We start from the raw sequence: 6,000 nt of genomic DNA, 5'->3' as shown, positions 1-6,000 counted from the left end.
CTCCAGCAGGGGTGCCTTCTTAAAAAAAAGGCTAAGATGAACGCTGGTAGGGGTGGGAAAAAGGAGAACAGAGATGAGGAAACATTTATTCACCAAGCAAGCCGTGAGGATGTTTGGGAAGTGAAAGCAGACTGACATCCCGCTACCTTGTCACACTGTTAGCAGCACACGGCGTCGAGCTTCCTCCTGCTACCCTACAGCTGCCATTTTGTGTCTCCCCAGCAGAACACCAGCCACCATCTCACAAGTCCTTCATGCTCTCTTTATGACACTGATTTCAGGGGGTTTTTGCTTGGGCCTGGTGAGGCTGCAGCAGCATGTTCCAGTTCTACTCATCCAACAGCGATGAGAAAAAGAGACACAGCTTGTTCACTGGTGAGCCCAGAGAGCTCAAGTCATCTATGAATTTACTGCTGGTGGCTAGAGGTGGAGGCTGTTGCAGTGCAGTTTCCCTACGCAAACCCATATTAGGTCAGCTAGAAGTAAAATCAAGCCCTAAGGGCAAGAGTACTTGAAAACACGGTGCTATATTTCTTGTAGGTGAAAAAAAAAATGCACCTTATAATTAAAATGTATGTGCCCAAAAAGAGTAGGTGCATCATGTGAAGATTTTCTCTGTGAAACCAACTGGGATGTTGCATTCGAGTGGCTCACACTTCAGAGGTGCTAGTAAATTCTATTTAAAAAAAAAAAAAAAAAAAAAAAAAGCCTTTTCCTGCTCCTCTTAAACCTCCTGGAATAAGATTGCAATTCCTGCTGTACTGGGGTCGGGAGCAGGGGCAGTCTGGCCATGAAGACCAAATCTTCATCATAGCTCTAGAAGACTTTTCAGGTTTGATCAAGGAGGTGTAGGAGATCATGAACAATCCTCCCTTACCTAAGGCAGCACGGCGATTTGGTTCTGCTGACAACCAGGCAGACAGACAATGGAGAAATCTTTCAGAGGCCACATGTGAATACAATTGTTATAATACTGCATAGGTCACTGGTTGTATCTTCAGCATTTTTAGAAATTTGTTTTTTTGTACCAATGTCAAGAGTGCCAGGTCTCTCAGCCTGCGTCAGTATAAATCTGGATTGATGCAGTCAAAGCCAGCAGAGTTGTATCAGTGCAAAATCAATTAAAACAGGCTCAGAATCGGGCTCAGAAAGTCAGTCTTGTGTCACTTAGTAAGACATATTTCTTTTGGCTTCCATTTAGATGTGGTCCTTAAGGAGTCTGTCATAAGAGATATATGGTCTGGGCAAGAGGCCAGCTTACCGTCTGGAAGGAACAGCAGGGCTCCCATCAAAGTAGGGAACAGGGTAAAATGAGCTTTTTACCATTATTTTGCAATTTAGTAAATATTTATGATTTTGAATGATGCAGTAAAGTTCCCACTGTATAGTGACACGATGGAAGGACCTTGCCATCTATATATAGACTGTGTGAGGGGAAAGCTGTTTACAGTAAAGACCTTACACGTCCTGGCATGTAGCATCTTAAAAATTTCTAGGAAATGACATCTGCTTTCTTAGCCAGCAAGATAAGATTCCTTCACAGCAGTGGGTTTTAAGCCATCAGTTCATCACAGCAAAAAGTCAGTTCAACCCTCCTGAGAGTTCATGGCTAAACTCCCATTGCTGACAGGGGTTAGATACTAAGACCCCAATATTACCAGAAATATTATCATTACCTAACCTAGGTCATCGAATACTGCTTGATTTTCCAAATCTCAGATTTTCAGACTCCTGACATTTACAGGGAGCAGTCCGTCCACCTGGGTAAAGTAGTAGTGGACGGCAGAGATGTATCTGAGTTTAGCAGACAGGCATTCTTGTTATAGACATAATAGAAAACCTAGAAAACCGAGTATTTTTTGAAAGAACTGCTTGGAAACCACTGCTTCTGATCTGGTTAAAAACCGAAAGAACTTGGTAGACGTTTACAGGAAATCCTGAGCTATGTGACAGTTTCAAACCATCTTTTTATCCTGAAGGGGGAATTTGCTAAATCTTTATACCCAAGCTAGACTTCTGAGCACTCTGGGACATTTTTAACTGCAAAGGATCCACACTTCCATGAGGAAAGGGAGAACTGTCACCTGCACGCAGTGTTACCTGTAACAGAGGCTAGTCACAGAGGGTTCAGAAGGAACTGTAGTGCTGATCTAAGTTGTGATATCTGGGTCTGAAGTCTGCAAGGATAGCTTCAGACTATGTGCACACATGAGCCTGGTGCCCAGAGCCTCCAAAGGCCTTTGGATGACCCTGGGAAAATGCAAGAAATTCCAGAGCAGGCAAACAGGGAGGGTCAATATGCTTTCCAAAATGATTTTTTTTTTTTGGTGTTTCTTAATACAATTGCCAACCCTGCAGTTGTCTGCGTACCTCCACATGAACTTCTTCAGTCCTGTTCCCAAGCAATGCCTCACACAGCACTGGTGTTCTGGAGTGGAAAGCCTTGCTCTGCACTCCAGTGTTAGGCATCACGGAGAGATGTGCAGGCAAGCAGCATCCTGCCTGTGCTGCTTACAACAGAAGGGACCCTACTCCAACAGGGCTTCTTATTTGGGTGGTAAGAGGGCTGGCTGCTCTAAAGAGCTCGTGGTCCCACACATAGACGTTACCATGGCAAGAAGATTGCAGCTGGGCTGTGGATCAAACCAGCCCTTCCTTTCAAAGAGGCCCCAAGAAATCTTGCACCCAGCCCAGATGTAAGGCATGGTCACAGCCTTCCCCTGTGCTGTGACCCGGGGGCACAGCCCCACATGGATCTGGAGCTACATGGCGGTCTCCGATAAATGCTGAGGGCTGGCAGGGTCCTGCTGGTATGAATTGTTAGGGAATTTCTTTGTGAAACTCTTGGCCACAACAGCATCCTGTGGCAATGAGTTCCACAGACTGATTACATGTTGCCTAAAAGGTATTTCCTTTCAGAGCTGAGAACTATCTGGCTTCCATTGACTTGCCCTCATACTTGTGGCATCGGGCTGGGAAATCAAGACATTTTATCCTACAAAGCTATGCTGCTGCATTTTAACGCAAAGCTCTGTGCCCATCTTTTAGCTGCAGCATGGCTCTGCCAGGAAAAGTTGAATGTTGCTCCTATTGAACCTACAAAAGGATGCAGGGAAGAGAAGAGAGTAGCTTCTCCACTCCCTTTGAGCAATGCACTTGCTGGGTCTGTGGGGCATGGCCACGTACCAATGAAGCTGTGCTGACTTCTACTCTCCCATCCTCCCTTCAGAGTAAGGCTACATCTGCTCGAGCTCTGATAATTAAATCCATGTAAAAATCAATCTGCCTTTGCCAATATCAACCCTTAATGCAAGCAAAGCTATTTAGACATCGATGACATTCTGAATTTAATCAAACCAGTGGAAGCTACATTGAAATCTATTTAAGGTTAAATTTTATTTACACTGTACCAGAGTAACTAGATCGATTTTAAAATCAAATTTAACCCTACTAGAGAAATTTTCTTCGTATAGACTAGGTTTGCTCTGTGAGGAACTTTGCCACTGGAGACACCACACAGCCTTTTGAGGTTAACTGTTCTCAATCACTATAATGATGTGGTTGGTATTAAAAAAAAATCAGTGCAGGATATGCCAGTATCAATTTTCTGGGACCCAGACAGTAGTTTCAGGAGAGAGTTGGTTGGCTTTTGTGATTTTGTGAGGTGAATAAAGAGGAAGAAATACTTAATTATCTGCAAATCTGATGGTGAGTGGCGTTGATAGCCTGAAGCGGAGCAATAGCATTCAGTGAAAAGAGGCTGGCAGATGTAGAGGCCCTTCTGTGGGAATGCGGAGGGGTTTGTGTGGAGGAAGGAGTTAATCCTCTAAGAAAGATAATTTGCATTGCTGCACACTTTATTCTTTTGTTTCTGGTCGGGTGAGTGGAGCTCTGGTGCTGACTTCTTTGAGGCATTATTGGCTCTGCTTCTTTGACAGAACAAAAGTGCCTTTGTCATCCATTAAAGACCATTGCAATTCCATCCACATACCCAAAGCCTGAGAAGGGGGATGCGGCAGAGCTGCCTGTCCTCCGTCCCCCACAAATTACATCAATAAGATTACTGAAATCATTTGCATTATTACTCAAGTCTTATTAAGGGAAGTGTTCTTCAGCATTTACATTTTACAGCTATACATAAGATGGAGCCTACACTGCTTGTCAAGGTCTGTCAAGTGAGACCCTAAATACAAGTAATTTGGGATGAAGGTTGCTGGTAGAGGCTTTTCCACCTGACCATTTACTCTCTTGGGGGTGATTTAAGGAGTCTCCCTGCACTATGTTGTTACCAGATCAGAGATGTGAGAACAAGTTGAATCTGTGCTGGAAAGAAAACATGGTTTAAAGACAAAGGCCTCAGTTCATCCTACTTAATGGAAAAGAATTAAGAACCTGCTCATATTGGAACCATAGCATCGTCCATGTGGAAGGAGAAGAAGTATCCCCTCCCCTTCCAAAAGACAATGTAAATGAACTCTAAATCCTTTATTCAGAAGGCACTTGCCTCTCCTTGGTAACTGGTAAAAGAGTTTAAACAACTTGGCTCTAAACTTAGCAATAGCCATGGGATCCCTCAAATCATGTAGTACGAATCTAGACATAAACATCTAGATGCCTTCTCAAAGGTTTATATTTATCTGGATGTTACAGGAGCAGCTGTGTATGCAAATATCTATATTTATGTAAATAGCTAACAGAAAATTGTTGGAGACTGACAAATGAAATGTATACCAGCAACACTAAGTTTTGTGCTTGCCCATCCTTGTGTGTCTGGATGAAGAAGGATTCATTGCAGGATCTGGGCCCTGAAGAGCAAAATCAAACAGCTGATAATTTTATTTTGCCTTCCTCATGACAATTAAAAACGAAAAAGGAGTATACAAATGTAATAAAGAAACATAATCTGAAATTCAAGCAGATTAAAATCATAGAAAAAGAATATTAAAAATCCCAAGAAAATGAATAAATATTCATGAAAATGTTCGAAAGCTCAGATTCTTTCAACAGTCACCACAGGAGGGAAATACTCATCTGAAATAATAACAAAAAACCTTAAAAGGGCTTTTAAAAAAAGGGGGAGGGAACAGCACAACCTCTATTCCCACAGGCTCCTGCAGTCAATGCACGGCCTCCTGAGCTGTGGCCAAGGGTTTCCCCTGCAGCTCAGCCTCCCCTGGAGATTTAAAATGTGTATGTTTAAAATGTCCGTACCTGCCTTCCACCTAACAAAATACCCCTTCCATCTGAATTTTCCCTTGTGTTCACATCATTGCAGCACAGGAAAACAAAAAGGAGTGCTAATCTATCCTACAGTTTCCCAAAGAGGGACTCCGGGCAGTGGTTTGTGAGTGGATTTGACAGATGTACGAGCAGATGGTGAGGGACACTCCCTGAGAGCAGCCGATTCCCAGGCCGACATATCCAAAAAAAAATCTTTCCACGGATAATGTGATTTTCAGAGGGAAGAAATCCAGGAGGGAAGAAATCCAGTGCTCATGTCTCACACCAAAAGTTACTGGCTACTTTCTTGAGTGCACAGCGTTCATCCTAGGGATGGTGCAGAAGGGTATGCCTTCAGAAAGGGGCTGGCCTGCGACAACGTGCCACACAAAACTCAGATTTGCAGCTGCATCTCCAGTGAGCCTCCCCATGGTTGTGTGGTTACAGCCGGCAGCAGAATCAGGACCATCTCGTGTTGGTGTTGGGCGGGACGTATTAGCTCTGTTCCATGTCTGTCAGAATGCGCTGTGCAAAATAAAATATCCCATTAAGTATCCATTTAATGCATGCATTTCTGTACAGCCCACGCACTGAAATACATCATGCAGGAGTGGGGCCGCTGTCTTGTTCAATGTCTGGTGAACCTCTACATTGAACATGACAGCCTGAAATGGAGCCGGCGGGCCCATTTCAAGGTTAGTGACTTGACATGAAACGGTGCTTCTCTGATTAAATGGAGTGGGAGACAAGAAAAGTGGGTTTTGCTACATATCCTACCTT

Source organism: Cygnus olor, chromosome 2 (genome assembly GCF_009769625.2).
Source record: "Cygnus olor isolate bCygOlo1 chromosome 2, bCygOlo1.pri.v2, whole genome shotgun sequence".
NCBI lineage: Eukaryota > Metazoa > Chordata > Aves > Anseriformes > Anatidae > Cygnus > Cygnus olor.
The sequence above is the reverse complement of the archived record's forward strand: the minus strand, read 5'-3'. Positions refer to the sequence as shown.